Source organism: Schistocerca cancellata, chromosome 7, assembly GCF_023864275.1.
Source record: "Schistocerca cancellata isolate TAMUIC-IGC-003103 chromosome 7, iqSchCanc2.1, whole genome shotgun sequence".
Lineage (NCBI taxonomy): Eukaryota > Metazoa > Arthropoda > Insecta > Orthoptera > Acrididae > Schistocerca > Schistocerca cancellata.
In genome coordinates, this window is record NC_064632.1 from 132,885,106 (window position 1) to 132,908,877 (window position 23,772).

Sequence of the window (23,772 nt, forward strand, 5' to 3'; positions counted from 1 at the left end):
GAGTTCACTATTTTTTAACGGTGGTGTGCGTGCGAAGTAAAGCCTAGTCTTGCCTCTCGGGCTGTATTTCTATATGTGGCGCAGTGGACGACCAAGGGAACACCTGCTGTCATCCGCGCTATGTTACCAAATGGACCATTCACAGTATGATGCAGACATATTATGGTCACACGTGAGTGAATATTATGCAGAAGACTGTAACACACACAAGGCCAGTTCAGGTGCCTCCATGGCGAAAATGCAGGTGTGCAGCTTAGCCTAGTCTGCTATACAGAGCAGTCAAACCTCCGATCTCCAGGTTCTGTGATGAGATGTAGACGTCCAACACCTCGTTGCCTACCTGTGTTTTCACCGAACTTCAGCCGCTTTCCATAGGCGCTCACGACGGTAGCAAGCGAATAGCCGGTCAACTTCGCCGTTAGCGACAGGTTCTTTCCTAGGCACTGTGTCAAAAAAACCTGCCCTTTGTAAAAGTCACTTATGTCAGCGGATTTCCCAATTTGCAGTCCGTTTCATCGCTAGAACGGTTACTCGTTTCTGCTTCGCTGCTTCGCGTGCATACTTTCCGTGTGCATATATACACACATAAAAAAAACGTTCTGTATCACCCCAGCTCCCGGAACTCCTGAAGATAGACGTTGACTGTGGATATTGTATCACAGACACAGTCCCTTTGACTGTTCAGAGATGTCACTAAACCCGCCCAAAGATGTAAACAACCATACATGAGCAGCGCCTATTACACGGAGGAGGTCCGACGGCCTATCAGTTCCAGTCATTCCACCAGGAAGGAGGTACAGGCCTCGTGTTGTCTGTAGTTCGACCATCGGTTCGATCGCATCCGCATTGTTACTTTGTGCCAGAAAGGGCTCACAATAAGGGAAGTGTCCAGGCGTCTCGGAGTGAACCAAAGCGATGTTGTTCGGATATGGAGGAGATACAGAGAGGCAGTAACTGACATTGACATGCCTCGCTCAGGCCGCCCAAGGGCTACTGGTTCAAATGGCTCTGAGCACTATGGGACTTAACATCTGAGGTCATCATGAAAGGGTACAGTACCGCCCGACATTGAAAATAGGTACAACATTCTTCGTTATTCTTGTCAGTACAACATATTTTTTCTAATAATAACTCAATTTCAATTAATACAGTGAAGCCGGATACCAGTGTGGGAAAGAATGACAATTTATATAATTGATCACACGTGCACTCCCACAAAATAAATCCCTACATCCAGTTTGGTGAGATCTGTGAAATGGTTCAAATGGCTCTGAGCACTATGGGACTTAACTTCTAAGGTCATCAGTCCCCTAGAACTTAGAACTACTTAAACCTAACTAACCTAAGGACATCACAAACATCCATGCCCGAGGCAGGATTCGAACCTGCGACCGTAGCGGCCGCGCGGTTCCAGACTGTAGCGCCTTTAAAACCGCTTGGCCACCACGGCCGGAAAGTGTGAAATGAATGAATGTATGGTGGTCTGCTAACCGCAGATAGTGAATGTGAATATATGATCATCTTTGAGACGATCCTTTGGTCACCTTTGGTGGGACCAAAGAGATGAAATTTACCGGAGCCTTGAGCGCCTGAAATGTGGCTGACCATTACGGTAGCGTGGTGCTCCCCCACCTTGGCGGAGGTGCGAGATCGGACATGTTTCGGCACTCTGCCGCTGGATCTTGTCTTGGTAAGACCTGTCTTAGGTGTGGTCCGTAAATACAAAAGAGTGGAGACATGGTATGCATGTGGAATACTTAAGAGTAGTTTGGAATAATAATTTCTCTGTTTCAGGAACTTTTGTGGGGAGAATTAAATGTCAGGCAGGTAATATTAAGGGGATCGTAGTAATCTTCGGAAGTGACCAACAGTCACATTGAAACCACGTGTAGCAATAAGTTGAAATACTTCCGAGTGCTTAAGTTAAGCTGAATTACTAGCGTGTTACTATAAGTTGGAAATCTTTAAGAAATGGCGTGTGCAGGACTTGAAATTAGAGACGAGTGCTTCCACGTGGTGAGTACTGTGTGAGTCTCAATCTGTGTATGAGACAAAGGATAAAGAGAAGTACTCGTCCATGGTATCAGTTGAGGACTCGCGTGTGTGATATGTTCTTAATATTACTTTGCGTGTTATTTTTCCGTGTGACGCTTGATTCAAACTATAATACTGTGAGAGAGAAGCAAGGTAAGTCAGCCGTCTATACAGTAACGCCACCTGGCTTGCATTGCACAGGAAGACGTGCATATATCCTCCAGAATTCATAGTAGGAAAGAAAAGTTACGAAGTGGGGCAGTGTCGTGTGAAACTGGGATAAATTCTAATTGAAGTGGGAAAGCTGAAAGTGATGTAATTATATCGTTGTGACTATTCTTTGTATTGTATGTTGCCAGTGTGATGTATTTCATGCAATTTAAGTATGTGTGGTTGGCATGGGAGAGTAACAAGATAGTTTCAGAGGCAGTGGGTTATGCATGTTCCTTTTTGTACCACTCGGTCTGATGATGGGTGTGAGAGTCGAAGTGTGAGATATAGCAAAAGATCCACCATCCTATCCAGAAAGTGCACTGTAGCGTTAAATAATTACGAGACCATAAGATAGAGAATCACCAATGTAAAGCCATGCCCACTGGGCGGAATTTCTCATGTGTTATTGTTGTAGGTTATAGAATTTGTGTGTTTAGGTTATAGAATTTATTGGAATAAATAGGATAGTGAAAAGAAAAAGATTGGTGGCCTTTTCCTTCGAATTGTATGTTGTCATGATACCCATAATTTATAATGTGTGCGCCATTCATATTCAGTGCGATGGCCACGTGTTGATCAAAGCCGTTAAATAAGAAAGAAAATGTGGTGTTGCCAGTGCGTAGTGAACAGTCAGAGTTGCGTAAATTACTAGTAGTCATATGTGTGTTTCCGTTTCCGTTGCGTAATATTCAAGCAGGAGAATAATTTGTAACTTAATTGTGAGTACTAGAGCTCATGTTACTTGATAAATAAGAATGAATCCACTCGCTTGGCAGACCACTCATCTTGCAGGCCTGACTGCTTGATGCCACAGCATGAGCAAGGCATGTGGGTGCCTCTCAATCAGTCCCCTAGAACTTAGAACTACTTAAACCTAACTAACCTAAGGACATCACACACATCCATGCCCGAGGCAGGATTCGTACCTGCGACCGCAGCGGTCGCGCGGTTCCAGACTGAAGCGCCTAGAACCACTCTGCCACACAGGCCGGCTTTGTTATTTCCCGTTGTTCTGTTGGTTGTTTTTGGGGAAGAGACGCGGGATTGAACCGTCGTCCTCCCGAATGCGCGTTGTTCTGTATTTCAGTACCGCCATTAGACTGTTCTTTAATTACAGCGTTACATTTACACTTACTCAATCATGATTTCTGCTTCTAAGAGCTATTATAAAGTGTTTTAAGTGTTATAAATTGCCCAAGATGGCATACTGTCGTCTTAGGTAATGTATAACACGTAAATCACTTGATAGTGGCACTCTGAAGACGAAATCATGATTGTGTAAGAGTAAATGTAACGCTGTAAATAAACAAGTCTACAAGAAATGTATTATGACTGCGGGCTCGCATTGTGAAAAAAATATTAAACTACTGGCGTAGCATTCGAGAGACCGACGATGATAAGCTAGTGGGATGAGGTGCTCTTCATCAGGATAAAGTGCCGCGATTTGCTGTTCTCAGCCGGCCGGAGTGGCCGAGCGGTTCTAGGCGCTTCAGTCTGGAACCGCGCGACCGCTACGGTCGCAGGTTCGAATCCTGCCTCGGGCATGGATGTGTGTGATGTTCTTAGGTTGGTTAGGTTTAAGTAGTTCTAAGTTCTAGGGGACTGATGACCTCCGATGTTAAGTCCCATAGTGCTCAGAGCCATTTGAACCTTTTTTTTTTTTTTTTTTTTTTTGCTGTTGTCAGTACCATCGAAACCAAAATTCCAATTTTTTGGTCAACCACCCAATCACTCACGTCTTGATTCTGCTTTCTAACTCTCCTCGTGTCTCTCTAATGGCACATGTTTTAGGAGGAGGACGTGGCTCAGGAGTCGAGAAATCGATTGGAGAATCGATTCTACTCACTATCCGTGGAATTTTATTTGCAAGGTTTAAGAAAAATTGTTTTAAGATACTGGATCAGTACGCTATGAAATGGTGATCGCTTATAACTTTTAATATGATTCATCTCACACCGTCGTAACTCACAAATACGTAGATGTATTACTATTACTATTGCTTCAATAGGGGTGGAGACTTACGATAGCGTGAGCCAAACCAAAGGGTTGGTTTCAAGTCTCAAAAAAAAAACGGTTCAAATGGCTCTGAGCACTACGGGACTTAACAGCTGAGGTCAGACTGAAGCGCCTAGAACCGCTCGGCCACTCAAGTCTCAGAGCATTAACATGAGGTTTTCTATTTTTTCTTTATTAATATCGATTTGAAGTCTGCTTCTCTCCATCTACCTTTGGTGGAACCTATCATGGAAACACAATTAGTTGGCATCTGTTCAAAAAATTGAATTCCCATCGAAACTAAAAAATAAACCAAGTTTTACGGGATGGCTAATTATCCCAAAAATGGTACGGCCATCTCTCCCAAATGGGCGTTATCTAACATGGTGGACGAGAACGCAAAGAGAACGGTATGCAGCTAGACCCATATGGCCCTAAAATGCAAGTTTCCGTAACTATTCACAGTCTGACTTATGGAAAAACGAAAAAATTGTTAATGTACCATGCAATATTAAGTTGTATCAAAAAAGGAAATATTGAAAAATATTTATTTTTTGTTGAAATACAGAGTCAAGAGAAACATCAACTTGTCAGTCGTGACAAAGACTCACTATCAGCTGACAGGCAGCGTTCTAAGGCGGGTATCTAGAGAACGACAGCTGTTGGACATCACCCCCGTATGACTGCCTGTCCACGTTTCACCCTAGATTCGTTGGGAGAATTCTGAGGAAGTTTGAGGCATGTGGTGTGGAAATCGCTTAGATGACACGAGCGCGACTTACTCAAGGGTACTGCTCCAATATTTCAAAATATTGTAAGTCTGTCCAGAGGAAATATTCGGAAAGAATTTAGAGACGTGCAGCTAGGATCGTAACAGATCTGTATGACTCACACCAAAGCATGAAAGGGATGTCCAAGGAACGAATATGGAAATACCTGAAAAAATAATGAAACATTGTTGGGTATTGTACAATGGACACTGCGTTATTGCTGCTCCCTTCACACCTATATTACTGGTCATGGTAATAACATTAGGTCTTGGACGGAGCATACGGATATATGCAGATATTGTTTTTAAATGGCACGAAAAAAATGAATTTGCTGTACCTTCGAAGATATGGAAGGAGACAATAACATCGCATGACAAATGACTCTGTTTATAAATGCCCCGCTAGATCTTTTCAAGCACATCGATGAAAATAGCATAATTTGCATGCTGACCTTTGCAGGCTGTCGGCTTCCCTGTGCTGGAAGATGTAACGCGTGGGACGGGTGCCGAGACCATGAGCTATTGTCACGGGGAATCGCCAACAGTTTACATTATTCAAAGCGTATCCATGTCACGGAACGCGTCCTCGTCGCCGCGAGTGAAACAAACGCGCCGTACAGCAGAAACAAACGTAATATTTTTTTTAAAACTGAGAATTAGAAAGCTACCCTGTCCAGAGGACATTTTCATAGATGTGAAAAGGTTTTTAAGTAACGCTACCAATTACAAAATTTATTGATAACTAAAATCTTTATTTAACAACATGTTTCGAGGTGTTAGCTCATCATCATGCTATACTGACATTACGTAAACACTTAAAACATGTTTACACAGATATTAAAGTTTCTTTACATTACTTCTGTGATCATCCTGTGGAGAGAGAGAGAAGGATAACCCAGTAAGAGGTGACGTCGCTTTTTTATTGGCCTTCACATGAAAATTTTATAAAATAAATTGAGTGATTGTTTTATAAAATTTTCAGGTGAACAGAAGACCAATAAACAAAGCGACATCACCGCTTACTAGGCTATCCTTCTCTCTCTCCACAAGATGATCATTGCAGTCACGTAAAGACTAAACATGAATAACACTAACGTACTCTGATGACGGGACTACTAAGACAGAGAACTGCAACAAATCATTTAGATGCCTGCCGATGATGTGAATATGTAGAAAGTTACATTGACATCGACCACGTATTTTGTGTGCTTCAAGTTTTTTGTCAGGCGATGTATGTATAACGTATCGTGGTACTCGGGATTGGTAGTTTTGTTAAATTCTAGATTTGCAGTGATTAATCAAACAAAAAATATACTGAACACTGCAATATTATTTACTCTGTTAAATACTGTGTGCTAGCATGAGACTCTGAAATAACCCAATACCCCGATAACTTAGTACGGACATCGGTTATTTCGAAGCCCGCACGAAATAATATTTTATACACAACGCGCGATTCACCGCCTTCTAACAGATAGTTCGCGTGAACGCTGCTATTATAGAGAGAAAATATGCATCATTTTACGCAAACTGTTGTGATTAATTTGGTTCTCGGGGTCCACTGGTCATTTATGTACCAACTTTCACAAAGAAACTGATATATCTTTTATACTTATTAAACGGAATATTTTTCTGTATTTACTATTCGTTATCTGCAAGGCAAAAACTGAGGTGAATCTCATCTGTCGTTAAGCGGCCAATCATAAACATAGTGAACTCATTCAGTGCGAAAACTCTAATGAATGGAATTTGTCTTTACTTTATTAGCCTTGAATCTATAAAAGATCAAAATAGAGAAGTCTCCTGCATTTCCATTTAATATTACAAACTGAATTTCTAACTACAGAATATCGTCAGCGTAATGGCCGACCAAATGCTGTTAGGGAAAGAGAGCTCCACGCAACACGAAGTTCTTAAACAGATCTATCAATTACAATTAATGGCGGGTATTATGAGAGGTGCTCACTACTTCAATAACCAACTCTTTATAATAACGATTGGACATACATTCTGATAACTTACAGACAGACTTACATTAAATATCAGACTTGGTACAATGGCGGCCTTCCGCTAGACGAAAAAAAAAGCTAGGGAAAAAAATCTAACCCAAAAAAACATTATCTCTGTTCTTCTTCACCACATTACACAGATACTATATACAAATTGGCTATTTGTTAAACGCATCGCTGTTTGCGAGCATTACAGCAACTACACTTTTTAATATTTGATATTCATCGCGCACACGGACGTAGTCTCTCATATTTTATAACACACAAAAAACCCTGTTAATTTTTCTCAAAAAGTCAATTTATGTGACGTACCGTCACAAACGCAAAAGTAGCATAACATGCGAAAAAAGCGCTTGAGAATGATAACCATAAAGAGCTCCATACTTACTTCTCTTATTACTTTTGAGGCTATCGGACAGATGTATGGAAGCTTTACACAGAGAACACGCTGTATTACGAAATGAAACTGACCTTCGTGCCTAATACAAATATAGCTAATAAATATTAAAGTTTCTCAACTAAAAATAGAACTAAGGCTAGACTCTTGCATACTTGGATTAACAGTTGAGTATGTACCACTTTCATAATGAAGTAACAATTGCTGCAGCATATTTCCACATTAATTTTTGAGTTTATCACTGTTCCCGGAAGCTTCTTCATTTATGTTGAAACAGCAATACGTCTCGCCAGCAGCCGCGATCCTGTATCGTCCGCTAATTTCATAATTAATTCCGCGAAAAAAGCGAACAATAAACCACTTTTACCCCACGGACGGAGAAAATACTTTCAGTCTCATAATTAATTTCCAATGAACTCTTCAGACAATTTATGCATGACGCGGCTGCACGCCGCCGCTCGTTACGAAACCCAAACAATGACCCTCCACTTACTGGGTGGATATAATTAAAGTGCAACTATTCACGGAGGTCCAATGTGGGATGTAATTACTATATGGCAGCGAAACTTCGTGCATATTCTTGTACGTTAATGTGGAACTGGAAAAGAAAATTAATTCCAGTTTTGGCAACCAGGTTCAAATCTGCCGCTGTACACCGTTTTTATGATATTACGACGCCCACGCAGCCTTTTCTCAAGCCATAACGTGAGTGAACAGTACGGCTATCGAGCAGGTAGACAGTGAGGTGTTAGTGACGCTGTTTTATAAGAACAGCAGCAATTACAGCTCTGCACTGAGAGAGCAGTGTTGCTGCTCCTGCAGTGCCACAAGAATTGTCCATCGCACGGTGAACAGTACCAAAAACTTTGCGGTACACTGGTACACGTACAAGATCGAAACGGTGCAGCAACTGAAACCTCACCATCATCAGCAAAGTTCCGGATTTGATCTTCGATTTGTGGCAGGGATCGAAGTGGTCGGGCAATATTCTATGGAGTGACGAGGCACATTTTACAGTACGGGGTGCAGAGAATACACAGAACTGCCGAATTAGGAGTACCGTTAAACGGCGTGTTGTGCATGAAGAGGCATTGCACCCGCCGTGTGTGACAGTTCAGAATGGTTTCATAAACACTTTTATTCTCCGTCCGTTCTTCTTTGAAGAGAATACAGCCCGAGAGCCTGTGAATTGTACCGTGACGTCTTCATGTTATCGAGACCTCCTAGTACAGAATGTGATTCCTGCTTTGGAAGAACGCATCTGTGTGGTAACCACTGTTGTCATGCAATATGGGGCAGCACTACTTGTCGCTCGCCCATTGAAAGATCTGCTGCAGAATCACCTGATCTGAAACCATGTGACTTTTGGCTTTAGGGATACCCAAAATTACATGTTTACTACGGACACGTTCGGTCTTCACCTGATCTGAAGGCCAGCATACACGAACACGTTTCTGAGATTGCCCCGGAACTGCTGCGAGCAACTATTGATGGAGTCGCTTTACGGATGCAGCATCACGCCAACACCTCCGGTTCTCATGTAAAACAAACTGTGTAAGCAGCAGATACTAATAATATCAACATTATGCGCTTCTCACTTGTTTGAGCTTTTCTGCCCACGTCCCGTTTCTAATCTATTACAATGGAAAAAATTCAATATGTCTTTCTTGTTTTCACAGCGCCAGATTTGCACTTGGTGACCAAACCATTGGCTGATTTTTTTTTTTCAGCGTAATTCGGTTCTGCATTAACGCACTAGCGTATCTACCAAGCTGCGCTGCTATACAATAATCACAGTCCACACTGCATCTCTGTTAGCAGCTGCTCTTTAATTGCAACCACCCGGTACATAAACACGGGTGACCTGTAGCAAATGGTTCGAATGGGTCTGAGCACCATGGGACTTAACACCTGAGATCAACAGTCCTCTAGAACTTACAACTACTTAAACTTAACTGCCCGAGGCAGGATTCGAACCTGCGACCGTAGCAGCAGCGCAGTTCGGGACTGAAGCGCCTAGAACCGCTCGGCCACCGGCTTACCGGTAGCACATGGGCATTGTTGATGTTAAACAGCAAGACAGTGCCCCAACCAGAAAAACCGCTCAGCTTCGGATGTTTAAGAAATTAGTGATATCTAGGGAGTACGATTTACTACGTCGTAATATCAACATACAGTATAACTTACAGAATTATTTCATCAAACACATCGCACAGCAAGTAAATAACAGAAAATCGTAACTGGCAGTGGAAAATATTAATTTTTAGTAAACGAAAACCTTTGTAAAGGCAGTATACGGTTTCTGCTTTTTAGTCTGAGTCCTGTTTGATTATCTAGATTTTGCAAAAAATAGTCACTATATCTACCACGAAATTTGTTATTTATTTGTTACAATATCGCCAATTTTCGATTCACCGTTTTAAAAAACTTACATCATTGAAATTTAAAGATTAAAACAGTCTTGCTCGCAACTTCTTATTTTTATTGGAGTGACCGGTTTCGAATCTATTTAAGAACGATCTTGAGACTCCAGAGCGGTGGGTGGACTCCATGGAGCAAGTTGCGCCGACTCTCGACGCTGCAATAACTGCTGTCTGAGCAGTTATTCCAGCGTCGAGGGTCGGCGCAGCTTACTCCACGGAGTCCACCCACCGGTGTGGAGTCTGAAGATGGTTCTTCAATAGAATCGAAACCGGTCACTCCAATAAAAATAAAAAGTTACGATCAAGACTGTTTTAATCTTTAAATTTTAATTGTAATAGATCGCTGATAATGTTTTCAAAAATTTTACGTCATTCAGATTTTAGTTGCTTCGTCGGTATTCTGTTAGTTAAGTAATGAGGAGCCATAAATAACGTGACTTAGCCACAAACGGTTCTACTTGTACTGGAGAAAAATATATTTCCAGAGACTTAAGTAATAGAACCCAGTACGTTGTCCTCGATGGTGAGTGTTGATCGGAGGTGAGGGTATCATCTGGAGTGCCCCAGTGAAGTGTGGTAGGTCCGCTGTTGTTTTCTATCTACATAAATGATCTTTTGGATAGGGTGGATAGCAATGTGCGGCTGTTTGCTGATGATGCTGTGGTGTACGGGAAGGTGTCGTCGTTGAGTGACTGTAGGAGGATACAAGATGACTTGGACAGGATTTGTGATTGGTGTAAAGAATGGCAGCTAACTCTAAATATAGATAAATATAAATTAATGCAGATGAATAGGAAAAAGAATCCCGTAATGTTTGAATACTCCATTAGTAGTGTAGCGCCTGACACAGTCACGTCAATTAAATATTTGGGCGTATCATTGTAGAGCTATATGAAGTGGGACAAGCATGTAATGGCAGTTGTGAGGAAGGCGGATAGTCGCCTTCGGTTCATTGGTAGATTTCTGGGAAGATGTGGTTCATCTGTAAAGGAGACCGCTTATAAAACACTAATACGGCCTATTCTTGAGTACTGCTCGAGCGTTTGAGATCCCTATCAGGTCGGATTGAGGGTGGACATAGAACCAATTCAGAGGCGGACTGCTAGATTAGTTACTGGTAGGTTTGATCACCACGCGAGTGTTACGGAAATGCTTCAGGAACTCGGGTGGGAGTCTCTAGAGGAAAGGAGGCGTTCTTTTCGTGAATCGCTACTGAGGAAATTTAGAGAACCAGCATTTGAGGCAGACTGCAGTACAATTTTACTGCTGCCAACTTACATTTCGCGGAAAGACCACAAAGATAAGATAAGAGATATTAGGGCTCGTACAGAGGCATATAGGCAGTCATTTTTCCCTCGTTCTGTTTGGGAGTGGAACAGGGAGAGAAGGTGCTAGTTGTGGTACGAGGTACCCTCCGCCACGCACCGTATGGCGGATTGCGGAGTATGTGTATGTAGATGCAGATGTAGAAAGGTAGACGTTCTTCTCTGCTGCATTACGTTGGCCGGTGTATGGGGAAGTAAAACGTTATCGCTCGGAGCGTTTTCTCCATTCTGGCTCCTCCTCGGTGCGGAACTGAAACGCAGGAAGCGGCGGGGCGGAAAGTCTGCGCAGGGAATTCGGCAAAGGCGGCAGCGAGACGGCCGGCTGTGTGGCCAGTGCGGGCGCTTTCTCCCGCGGGCCCCTCCTGCCGCGGTCGCGGTGCCTCTGCTGCGCCGGCCGCTATCGCCGGCCGCGATCGCGCTGTGGGAACAAAAGGCGGCGCGGCCCGCGGAATGCGTAATGCCGGCTCCACGCGGCGGCCGACCGCACCCAGGCAGGCGCCATAAGGCACGGCCGCACCTGGATCTCTCCCGTCTGCTCTCCTCTGGACGTTCCTCATAACGTTCGTTACGTCCAGGAGTGTGACACGGCGAACGACGCCTATCAACTCAGGCAAGCAGTGGCCGGATCATCTCCTTTTTATTCTGATCAAAGTTCTTGCCCTTCGTATTCCTCCACACCATCATCATCATCATCATCATCATTTAAGACTGATTATGCTTTTCAGCGTTCAGTCTGGAGCATATCCCCCCCTTATACAGTTCCTCCATGATCCCCTATTCAGTGCTAACATTGGTGCCTCTTCTGATGTTAAACCTATTACTTCAAAATCATTCTTAACCGAATCCAGGTACCTTCTCCTCGGTCTGCCCCGACTCCTCCTACCCTCTACTGCTGAATCCACGAGTCTCTTGGGTAACCTTGCTTCTCCCATGCGTGTAACATGACCCCACCATCTAAGCCTGTTCGCCCTGACTGCCACATCTATAGAGTTCATTCCCAGTTTTTCTTTGATTTCCTCATTGTGGACACCCTCCTGCCATTGTTCCCATCTACTAGTACCTGCAATCATCCTAACTACTTTAGTATCCGTAACCTCAACCTTGTTGATAAGGTAACCTGAATCCACCCAGCTTTCGCTTCCATACAACAAAGTTGGTCGAAAGATTGAACGGTGCACAGATAACTTAGTCTCGGTACTGACTTCCTTCTTGCAGAAGAGAGTAGATCGTAGCTGAGCGCTCACTGCATTATCTTTGCCACACCTCGCTTCCAGTTCTTTCACTACCTCTCCTATTTTCCCTCCTCCCCCCTCCCCCTCTCCGCCCCCCAACGACGTGTAGCAATTTCGCAAAAATATAAACGGAAGTCACGACTGGCTACCGTGCTGCCGCGGTCGAACTACGACAATAACTAATGGACATTTCTTCTTTCTATACGAGGCATGAAATGATCTCACTAACAACTAACATTTAAATGTCAAATCTGAATGACACACACAGAAGCGCCAAAGAAACTGGTATAGGCATGCGTATGCAAATACAGAAATACGTAAAAAGGCAGACTACGGTGCTGCGGTCGGCAGCAGGTGTCTGGCGCAGTTGTTAGATCGGCTACTGCTGCTGCTACAATGACAGGTCATCAGGATTTAAGAGAGTCTGAACGTGATGTTGCAGCCGGCACACGAGCGATGGGACACAGCAAAAAATGTTCAAATGGCTCTGAGCAGTATAGGACTTAACATCTGAGGTCATCAGTCCCCTAGAACTTAAAACTACTTAAACCTAACTAACCTAAGGTCACATACATCCATGTCCGAGGCAGGTTTCGAACCTGCGACCGTTCCGGACTGAAGCGCCTAGAACCGCTCGGCCACAACGGCCGGCGTGACGCAGCACCTCCAAGGTGGCGATGAAGTGGGAATTTTCCCGTGCCACCATTTCACGAGTGTACCGTGAATATCAGGAACCCGGTGAAACATCAGGTCTTCGACATCGCTGCGGCCGGAAAAAGATCCTGCAAGAACGGGGCCAACGACGACTGAAGAGAATCGTTAAGCATGACTGAAGTGCTACCCTTCCGCAAATTGCTGTAGATTTCAATGCTGGGCCATCAACAAGTGTCGGAGTGCGAACCATTCAACGGAACATCATCACTCGGCCACCATTGATGACTGCCTGGACGCGTCAATACCGACATTGGAGTGGAAACATGTTGCTGGTCGGAGGAGTCTCGTTTCAAATTGTATTGAGCGGATGGACGAGTACGGGTATGGAGACAACCTCTTGAATCCGTGGATCCTGCATTCAACAGGGGACTGTTCGAGCTCGTGAAGTCTCAGTAATGGGCGTGCGCAGTTGGAGTGATTGCGACCCCTGATATGTCTAGGTGCAACTCTGACAGCTGACACGTACGTAAGCATCCTGTCTGACCACCTGCATCCATTCATATATTAATACCTTCAGCTGCTGACGGGCGTTGATACACATCAACAGGGACAGATGAAAATGTGTGCCCTGACTGGGACTCGAACCCGGGATTTCCTGCTTACATGGCAGACGCTCTATCCATCTGAGCCACCGAGGGCACAGAGGATAGCGCTACTGCAGGGACTATCTCGCGCACGTCTCCCGCGAGACCCACATTCTCATCTTGTATGTCCGCACACTACATTCGTAGTGTCCAACACACTCATTACTCGTGGAAGACATTCTTACCAAGTCCCGTAAGAGTTCGGGGAATGTGTGAGCCTCCGCACAGAAGAAGGTCACGGCCGGTATTGGCAGAACCATATCCATATAATTATGCATCCATTCATGTCCATCGTGCATTCAAAAGGACTTGGGAAATTCCAGCTGCACAATGCGACACCCCACGTGTCGAGATTGCTACAGACTGTCTCCAGGAATACTCTTCAGAGTTTAAACACTTCCGCTGCTCATCAGACTCCCTAGACATGAACATTATTGAGCATATTGGGATGTCTTGTAACGTGCTGTTCAGAAGAGATCTCCATCCCCTCGTACTCTTACGGATTTATGGACAGACCTGCGGGATTCGTGGTGTCAGTTCCCTACAGCACCACTTCAGACATTAGTCGAGTTCATGACACGTCATGTTGCGGCAATTTTGAGTGATCGCTGGGGCCCTACAGGTATTAGGCAGGTGTATCAGTTTTGGTTCGTCATTGTATTTAGTTATACACAAAATGTGGATCGTTAATCTTATGTGCTTCTTGCGACTGTGCTGAAATGTTGATCGTCTGCAAGTCGAAATGTAGATTACAGTTCAGGCCAATCTGACGTTATTTGGATGCTGTCTTGGTGGTGTTGCAATTTTAGTAGGAAATAGTCTACTTGCTTCACACATCGATCACAGAGTTAAAGTGCGTGAAGAAGAAACTGTAACACATTGAAATCAATAGCGAATAAACAACAAATACTCTGCAGTCTTTATGCTTCTAGCTGCCTACATGAAACCATTATGTGAAATTGTTTGAAACTTCCGTAATTAGACCTCCAATGTGTACAGATGTGTACGCCTTATGCAACGTCTGTTAATTCTGCAAATCCAACCTCTAAATGTGATTGCTGTACAACTATATTAACTTTTTGCATAATCTTTATATTTCACTTTCTAATACAGAACATTTATAGTCTTAACTGTACATCTGCACGTAAGTTAATCAAACCAAAGTTAACATACATGGCTCTGCAAGATTCTTGCATCATGACTGAACCAACTGTGCAAGATTCTTGCATCATAACTCAACCAATCACTGAATATAAAGTCTACCTATCCATTGCTATGGGTACATAACAACGCAATATTTTTATTACTGTACTCTGAATACGATAGCACATTTAGCATAGCAGTTGTAATTAATAGACACACAGGGTAAATATACAGGGTCATTCAGGATGCTCAGAGGGGAGATTTTCAGTGGCGATTAAGGAAGAATGTCACATAATTTGTTAGGGGATTCTGTACGTGAAAACAAACCGAAAAAGTCCTATGAACATGTGTTCGATTTTCGATCGTTCCAGAACTGGAGCGGATTGAGTACTACACACATCCGTGACTGAATATGAAGACAAGTGCGAACATTACTTACAGAAATGCTGTGTGGACGCTGTGATGCACAGACTAATGGTGAGACAGATGACTGATACATCCTACAAGAGATGTGGAGGTTCTGCAACGGATAACAGGACTGAGACATCGCACCAAGACAACAGATACAAGTTTATCCAGTATACAGTCGTGGGATGGATCAGGGAACAGTTGTGAGGCCGTCTACGTCCCCTGGCTGAGCGCTGTTTAATTGAATAAGTCCATTGAGTCCCTCAATATAAAAATGTCGCAGAATACGCAGACATGTTGTTTGTGTATGGGTAATGTAATGGCAGTGCCCATGTGGCTGTGACAGAAGACCACAGACGTTTCCCTGATCGACGAATCCCTCCTGCCAGTGTTTCCCAGGGTTTTTCGAACACTACGTGAATCCCGAGCGCTACTCAGTGAACACGCAGCATCGCAATGTGAACCCGTTCAGTCAGTTGAGGAAAGGAGAGGCGTTGTTACAGTGGTACGACAGAGTTCCACCACCAGTGGGCAGCACATTATCTGTCAGCTTGATATTCCAGAAACACGAGTGTGGCGTACGTTACATTCTGAGGGTTTGTACCCATTCCCCTCTGCAGACCGTGCAACATCACCATCCACGTTACTCAACAATCAGACAACAACTTGTGAATGGTTGGCTGTACACAGAGGCGTCGCCCTCTACACTTTATTTACTGATGAGGCTACATTTGCACGTAGTGGTATCATGAACACCCTCAATTTTCATCCGTGGGCGGTGGAGAACCAACTTGACAGCAGAGAAAAAATATTCCAAGTAGGTCCTCAGTGAACGTCTGGTGTGGTTATGAGTGATGACCTGGTGACAAGGCCTGTGTTCCTGCCAAATCGCATGACAGCTGCAGCATACGCACATTTTTTTAATAGAACATCTACCTGCATTTTTGGAATACATGAGATTAGAGAAACGACGACAAATTTACCTGCAACACGATGGAGCTTCTATTCACTGTACCCGATCAGTATCTTAGTATCTGAATAAGACATTTACTCAACGGTGGATTGGCTGTGACCGACTCATTAACTAGCCCACCAGATGGCCCGACCTAACCCCATTAGACTTCTGTTTATGAGGCTGGTTAGAGGGGGATGTGTACGCTACTAACGTGGTTACGTGAAGAACTTGACGCTGGCATCACCGAAGCTGTTGACCGCATTAAAGCCTCGTGCACACACACGACAACACACCATCCAGCACATCCAACACCTTGACAAGTCCATTGAGACAGGTGGGTGACTTCTCGAACGCGTCTTGTAGGATGGATCAGTCATCTGTCCCATCTTTATTCTGTCCACCACAGCGCCTACACAGCATTTCGATGAGTAATATTCACACTTGTCTTCACAACCATTCAAGGAAATTTGTAGTCTTCAACCCGCTTCAGTTCTGTAACGAACGAAAATCGGACACATGTTCATAAGACTTCTTCGGTTTATTTTCACATGTAGAATCAGCTCACAAATTATGTGACATTCCTCCTGAATCTCCTGTGTAGTATGCTGTAGCTGAAGGTAATCTGAATCTGTGCAAAATGCGTGAACTCTCACTGTTCCTTAAACACACTGTCTGAAGCTGACCCTAAGAATGAGACAGCTTACCTAAGTAACAACGGAAACTAGTTCTGCTCTACAGTGCATACCTGCCCTGATTATATTAACATGCAACACGATGAGCTGGAGGAAATCAGGCTGCTTTTGCTGTTACATAAATAAACCTCGATAGCTGCAATGCGAGTAACCCAAGAGCCATTAAAGCATTCAGTAATAATCCGAGCACGCAAGTTGTAATGCGTGTCCAGATAATCGTACTCACGTGCTTTTGAATAGGCGCGTGGGATGTGAAACCTGAGTAAGAAATAACTTGAAAACTATCGTGATTTATTTCTGTGTTAACTATGAACGACCAGTACCAACAGAATCAGAAAATATGAACACGTCCACATTGACGGTCATTCTTACTAAAGAGTTCAGTAATTTGGATATAAAACATAAAGCTCACGAAGTGAAGACTTACGACAAAACTTCCTCTTGCAGTCTATACTTTAAAAAGAAAGGGGCCAAAAATGATGTGTTGCTTTCCTGAGATTATGTATACTATGAAGTGATTAAACTAACAATGTTCTAACAGTCAAAACACAATTTACGACGTTGAAAGAGCTTAAACTGAAATATATGCCTAAGCACGACACTTCGTTTTCCGCAACATCAGAGCACGCAGACGCATAGCTGGATACTATTTCGTTTCATACGTTCCACACTGCAGCAACTTCATTTGTAAAGCAAGCCTCCGCATCACCACGGTCAAGACAACACATCCGAGTCTATCAACGCTCGACAAACAAGTGCTAATAAGCGCGGACTGAGTACGCGACAGCAGATATCATTTTTTGTATCCAAAGAGTCTCCTCTATATACGTACTCAGGAAATGCGTCCTCCGTGGCGAATACTGCGTACAAAACGCCCGCCTCTCATGATACAGAAACGTTACAACACAGCTGGGTGGAGACAAGATATTAAGAGAAGATTAATTTTAATTTTAATAACCAACAGCCTCGGTTGCAATGTTTACCAAGATTTACCTGGGTTTCAGTCGGGATAACCCAACCTTCTTCAGAATAAAAGTAACTACCGTTAGTCCATAGTGGACATCGTTCCAGTAGAGCACTCGTGGCTTCCACATCGCGGTCATGAAGTGGGGCCGAGGCAGTTTCAGATAAGTTTTTACAGTCTGACGATAATTTATGGATTTGTACACTCCTGGAAATGGAAAAAAGAACACGTTGACACCGGTGTGTCAGACCCACCATACTTGCTCCGGACACTGCGAGAGGGCTGTACAAGCAATGTTCACACGCACGGCACAGCGGACGCACCAGGAACCGCGGTGTTGGCCGTCGAATGGCGCTGGCTGCGCAGCATTTGTGCACCACCGCCGTCAGTGTCAGCCAGTTTGCCGCGGCATACGGAGCTCCATCGCAGTCTTTAACACTGGTAGCATGCCGCGACAGCGTGGACGTGAACCGTATGTGCAGTTGACGGACTTTGAGCGAGGGCGTATAGTGGGCATGCGGGAGGCCGGGTGGACGTACCGCCGAATTGCTCAACACGTGGGGCGTGAGGTCTCCACAGTACATCGATGTTGTCGCCAGTGGTCGGCGGAAGGTGCACGTGCCCGTCGACCTGGGACAGGACCGCAGCGACGCACGGATGCACGCCAAGACCGTAGGATCCTACGCAGTGCCGTAGGGGACCGCACCGCCACTTCCCAGCAAATTAGGGACACTGTTGCTCCTGGGGTATCGGCGAGGACCATTCGCAACCGTCTCCATGAAGCTGGGCTACGGTCCCGCACACCGTTAGGCCGTCTTCCGCTCACGCCCCAACATCGTGCAGCCCGCCTCCAGTGGTGTCGCGACAGGCGTGAATGGAGCGACGAATGGAGACGTGTCGTCTTCAGCGATGAGAGTCGCTTCTGCCTTAGTGCCAATGATGGTCGTATGCGTGTTTGGCGCCGTGCAGGTGAGCGCCACAATCAGGACTGCATACGACCGAGGCACACAGGGCCAACACCCGGCATCATGGTGTGGGGAGCGATCTCCTACACTGGCCGTGATCGTCGAGGGGACACTGAATAGTGCACGGTACATCCAAACCGTCATCGAACCCATCGTTCTACCATTCCTAGACCGGCAAGGGAACTTGCTGTTCCAACAGGACAATGCACGTCCGCATGTATCCCGTGCCACCCAACGTGCTCTAGAAGGTGTAAGTCAACTACCCTGGCCAGCAAGATCTCCGGATCTGTCCCCCATTGAGCATGTTTGGGACTGGATGAAGCGTCGTCTCACGCGGTCTGCACGTCCAGCACGAACGCTGGTCCAACTGAGGCGCCAGGTGGAAATGGCATGGCAAGCCGTTCCACAGGACTACATCCAGCATCTCTACGATCGTCTCCATGGGAGAATAGCAGCCTGCATTGCTGCGAAAGGTGGATATACACTGTACTAGTGCCGACATTGTGCATGCTCTGTTGCCTGTGTCTATGTGCCTGTGGTTCTGTCAGTGTGATCATGTGATGTATCTGACCCCAGGAATGTGTCAATAAAGTTTCCCCTTCCTGGGACAATGAATTCACGGTGTTCTTATTTCAATTTCCAGGAGTGTAGTTTTAGGTTGATATTATACGAAGCATTCAAAATGGTGTCTGTAAGGGAGGGGTGTTCCAAGCAGAGAACTTCCGGAAACCAGAAGGCGTTTGGACAAAGTCTACGGAGACATTGCAGTGAAAAAAACCACGGTGAGTCATTGGGCGAGGCATCTGTCACCATCGCAGTGAGGCCGGGCCGGTCGCGCAAAGGTGTCAGATCTCACGCGTGCGGTCGGCCGCTCACAGCTGTGTTGGAACGTACAGACACTCTCATTAGAGTTAATCGACGTTTCTGTTGATAGTGCTGATACGCTCGTCCACCAGTTGGGGTAGGCCATAAAGAGTAACGAAAGAGCATCGGAGGGGAATTGCTTGCGCTTTCCGAGGTTGATCGTGATAACTTTGTGTCAGACATCGTCACAGTCGATGAACCATTGACTCGTCACCTCGAACTGGAAACAAAACAGCAATCCATGAAAAACTTCAAAGACGCAACTTTAGCCGATAAAGTAATGACTAGGTCTCCCGGGACTCTGAAGGGGTTATTCTGTTTGACGTCCTCCGTCATGGTGCAACGATCAACTCTAAAGTGTACTGTGCTACCATTAGGAAATTGCAAAAAAGACTTCAGCAGCTTAGTAGCCAAAAAAACTACAAACGGACTTCTCCTTCTCCATGGCACCGCAAGGCCTCATACCTGCTCACCTGCGAGAAGCACACAAAACTTCATGGGACTGTTCTTCCTCATCCACCTTACAGCTCGGATCTCACACCTTCCAACTTCCTTCTGTTTGGAAGCCCGCATCTCGTGGTCGTGCGGTAGCGTTCTCGCTTCCCACGCCCGGGTTCCCGGGTTCGATTCCCGGCGGGGTCAGGGATTTTCTCTGCCTCGTGATGGCTGGGTGTTGTGTGCTGTCCTTAGGTTAGTTAGGTTTAAGTAGTTCTAAGTTCTAGGGGACTGATGACCATAGATGTTAAGTCCCATAGTGCTCAGAGCCATTTGAACCATTTGAACCTTCTGTTCGGCCCAACGAAGGATGCACTCCGCGGGGAGCAGTATAGCAGTACGTGGCTGATTGGGAGGTTATTGATGCAGCAGGTCTTTGGCTCCGACGTCGACCAGCACAGTGGTGGTACCAACGGGCATACAGGCCCCACTACCCCCTCCCCGAAAGATAGCGTTAGGCAAGAGTCGACAAGTGCGAGTATTATCGCACAGTCAGCTTAACAGCTTATGCATCAGAGTTACTGACGAGAATTATATACGGAAGAATGGAAAGGAAAACTGAGGATCTGTTACATAACGATCAGTTACAGAAGCAGTTTTGACGTTGCGGTTGATGGTGAAAGCAAGACTAAAGAAAAATCAAGGCATATTCATAGGTTCTGTCGATCTAGAAAGAGAGTTTGACAGTGTAAAAAGGTGCAAGATGTTCGAAATGCTGAGGAAAATAGGGGTAAGCTACAGGGGAATACGGGTAGTATACGATAAGTACAAGGGCTGTGAGGCAAGACTAGCAATGGAAGACCAAGAAAGAAGTGCTCGGATGAAAAACTGTGTAAGAAAGAAATGTAGTCTTTCACCCCTAATGTTCAATCTGTACGTCGAAGAAGCAATGATGGAAATAAAAGAGAGGTTCAAGAGTGGGGCTAAAATTAAAAGTGAATGGATATGCATGTTAAAATTCGCTGGTGACATTGCCATCCTCAGTGAAAGTGAAGAAGAACTACACGGTCTGCTGAATGGAAGGAACACTTTAACGAGCACTGAATACTGACTGAGAGTAAATAGAAGAAACACGAAAATAATTAGAAGTAGCAGAAATGAGAACAGTGAGAAACTTAACATCAGGTTTGATGATCAGGAAGCAGATGAAGTTAAGGAATTCTGCTACCAAGGTAGTAAAATGATCTATTGCGAACGGAGCAAGGAAGACATAAGAAGCAGTACTGGCAAAAAGGACATTCCTGGCCAAGAGAAGTCTACTGGTACCAAACATAGGTCTTAATTGGAGGAAGAAATTTCTGACAATGTATGTTGTACCGTAGCATTGTATGGCAACGAGACTGTGGAAAACCGGAACAGAAGAGAATCGAAACATTTGGGATGGGATACTACAGAATAATGCTGACGATTAAGTGGATTGATAAGTTAAGAAATGAGGAGGTTGTCCGTAGAATCGGCGAGGAAAGGAATGTATGGAAAACACTGACAAGAAGAAGGGACAGTATCGTAAAACATCTGTTAAGACATCATGGGCCTGTAAAAGGTAAAAACTGTAGAGGAAGACAGAGATTAGGACAGATGTTCAAATGTGTGTGAAATCTTATAGGACTTAACTGCTAAGGTCATCAGTCCCTAAGCTTACACACTACTTAACCTAAATTATCCTAAGGACAAACACACACCCATGCCCGAGGGAGGACTCGTACCTCCGCCGGGACCAGCCGCACAGTCCATGACTGCAGCGCTTCAGACCGGTCGGTTAGGACAGATGCAGCAACTACAGGGTTATTACAAATGATTGAAGCGATTTCACAGCTCTACAATAACTTTATTATTTGAGGTATTTTCACAATGCTTTGCACACATATAAAAAAACTCAAAAAGTTTTTTTAGGCTTTCACAAATGTTCGATATGTGCCCCTTTAGGATTCGGTAGACATCAAGCCGATAATCAAGTTCCTCCCACACTCGGCGCAGCATGTCCCCATCAATGAGTTCGAAAGCATCGTTGATGCGAGCTCGCAGTTCTAGCACTTTCTTGGTAGAGGAGGTTTAAACACTGAATCTTTCACATAACCCCACAGAAAGAAATCGCATGGGGTTAAGTCGGGAAAGCGTGGAGGCCATGACATGAATTGCTGATCATGATCTCCACCACGACCGATCCATCGGTTTTCCAATCTCCTGTTTAAGAAATGCCGAACATCCTGATGGAAGTGCGGTGGAGCACCATCCTATTGAAAGATGAAGTCGGCGCTGTCGGTCTCCAGTTCTGGCATGAGCCAATTTTCCGCGGGCTACGCGTGAAACTTGCCCGCACGCGTTCAACCGTTTCTTCGCTCACTGCAGGCCGACCCGTTGATTTCCCCTTACAGAGGCATCCAGAAGCTTTAAAGTGCGCATACCATCGCCGAATGGAGTTAGCAGTTGGTGGATCTTTGTTGAACATCGTCCTGAAGTGTCGTTGCACTGTTATGACTGACTGATGTGAGTGCATTTCAAGCACGACATACGCTTTCTCGGCTCCTGTCGCTATTTTGTCTCACTGCGCTCTCGAGCGCTCTGACGGCAGAAACCTGAAGTGCGGCTTCAGCCGAACAAAACTTTATGAGTTTTCCTACGTATCTGTAGTGTGTCGTGGCCATGTGTCAATGAATGGAGCTACGGTGAATTTATGACATCGCTTCAATCATTTGTAATAGCCCTGTAATTGAGGACGTAGGCAGCAAGCGCTATGGTGCTACTTCGAGATGAAAAGGTTGACACAGGAGAGGAATTCGTGGCAGAATTCCTTAACATCGTCTACTATGTTATGATTAAGACAGAAGAGTGATGGCTCACAAATGATCTGGTGTATTGGAATCCTTGAAAGAAACCAACCTGCTTTCACGAAAAAAAAAGAAAACAAACGTGTTGCATTAGTCATGAAGGCCTCTCGTAAAACTGGGAAGTGCAGAGTCGCTGCGTCGCTCGGAGACGGCAGAGCAGTACGTCGCGCAGAAGGCGGAAACGCAGCTATTGTTCGGCGCGGCACACAACTGGGTCAGGGCGCTTCCTGGTCTACTGATGCGCGCGCAGCGACGCTGCCGGCGTGCCGCCGAACTGATGGGCAGCTGTCACCAGTCTTTACACCTCTGCTGCGGAATATCGCACACTGGATCACTGAAACGTCTAAGCTGATCGAGGGATAGTGGTTACGCCGAGTTACGACAGCACGAAAATTAAATCACAAGCGCAGTGTGAAGAAAAACGTAACTACGCTAAGAAAATAATGAGAGGCTCTTGGAATAGCATGATATCAGACACTGAAAATGATGTACCTGGTAGATAAGAGATGGTTTATAAACTCCTGGCAAACTGGTGAAAGGTAGTGATCGATTACACCAGAGAGACAATGAAGAATGGATAAAACTCACTCAGCGGTTATGGTTATAAACTAAGATGAAATTGTATTAACGAAAATAGACCAGGGCAAAGAACAAAATGGTGAAATATATCAAGGATACAAAATAAAACTGGGGGAGATACAAGAGGCATTGAAGCAAATGAAAAGCAGCAGGATCCGATAGTATTAACGCAACAGTTATCAAA